At 46.1% G+C, this 1,090-nt stretch overlaps 1 long non-coding RNA gene across 1 annotated transcript in view; it reads right to left on the reverse strand.

Moving 5' to 3' along the window:
* Window positions 1–14: 14 nt before the first annotated feature.
* LOC111140498 overlaps window positions 15–1,090 on the reverse strand; it is a 3,715-nt gene continuing 2,639 nt past the window's right edge. Inside the window, exon 3 of the long non-coding RNA XR_002640158.1 lies at window positions 15–75. This is a non-coding gene — a long non-coding RNA (uncharacterized LOC111140498). The remainder of the gene's footprint in view (window positions 76–1,090) is intronic.

Below are 1,090 nucleotides of genomic sequence, written 5' to 3' on the forward strand. Positions count from 1 at the left end.
GCTGGTCTCTAGGTTGAGCTCTCAAAAAGCCGAAGTGAGATGGAGCTTGGAGTTCCAGATATTTACCGGAGAGCACTGCCAATAAAAAGGAGGAGAGGAAGAAGTGTTGAAGAAAACAGGTCGAGCTGTGATGCAGGGCCGACATGGCCTTGGTTAACCTATCTTTTGGGGGCTCTGGAGGAGTTCTGTATATCAGTGTCCCCTGTTGGGCCCAAATCACCAAGCCTATAGACCCTGCAGGCTGCCTCAGGAACAAAACCTTAGACAAACCACTCTCTGCAGCTGAGTCTACCCTGAAATGTGGACACCTGGAGTTTAGCTGCAGACTGTCCTCCCTGTAGCCAAAAAGCAAGACCTTCCTTGAAGAGGAATGTACGTGGTGCCTCTACACCTCTACTCTACTCATCCACCTCTCTGATTTCATCCCTGTTCCCACTGTCACTTCCAGAACCCTAGCCTTCCCCTATCACTCCACTTGCAGATCTTTAAAACCTCTTGGTTTCTACTCCTATGCCTTTACTTTACCCCACCCTGGGGTGCCACTCCTCTGTCTCTCCCAGCAAACTCAGTCTTCGTCTCCAGTACTCCAGATCTCATCTTTTTAGGAAAGCTTTGCTGACCTCCTGTCTATTTCTTCTCTGTATTCAGTACCTTGTAACACCATCATTGCAATGCTTATTACACATGACCACATCAGCTTCTCACTGGACCCAGAATTGCCCTGAAAAGGGACTTTGAATTCAAACTCTGTGGCATCTGTGCCTAGTCTGATGTCTGGCCCATAGAGGCAATTACTAAATATTGATGATGGACTGGCTGAAATATACAGAAGGAAGCAAAAGGAGCCTTCTGATGTCAAGAGAGGGAACATTTGATTCGATCATAGTAGAACTCAAACTCGAATTAAGTATTATCCTCTTCCATTTGGCCTTAGACCAGCCAGATCCAGTGACCTATAAAATCTAGCTTTAACAGAACACCTTCTCAAGAAGCTGATAACCCCAACAGGAATGCTTCAAAGACAAACAAGGAAGAAGTGTAACTTAGACAGGAGCAACTTACCCATGGGACGTATTGTGTAAACCAGACT

Source organism: Enhydra lutris, unplaced genomic scaffold (genome assembly GCF_002288905.1).
Source record: "Enhydra lutris kenyoni isolate GAN:26980312 unplaced genomic scaffold, ASM228890v2 scaffoldscaffold1975, whole genome shotgun sequence".
Taxonomy (NCBI): domain Eukaryota; kingdom Metazoa; phylum Chordata; class Mammalia; order Carnivora; family Mustelidae; genus Enhydra; species Enhydra lutris.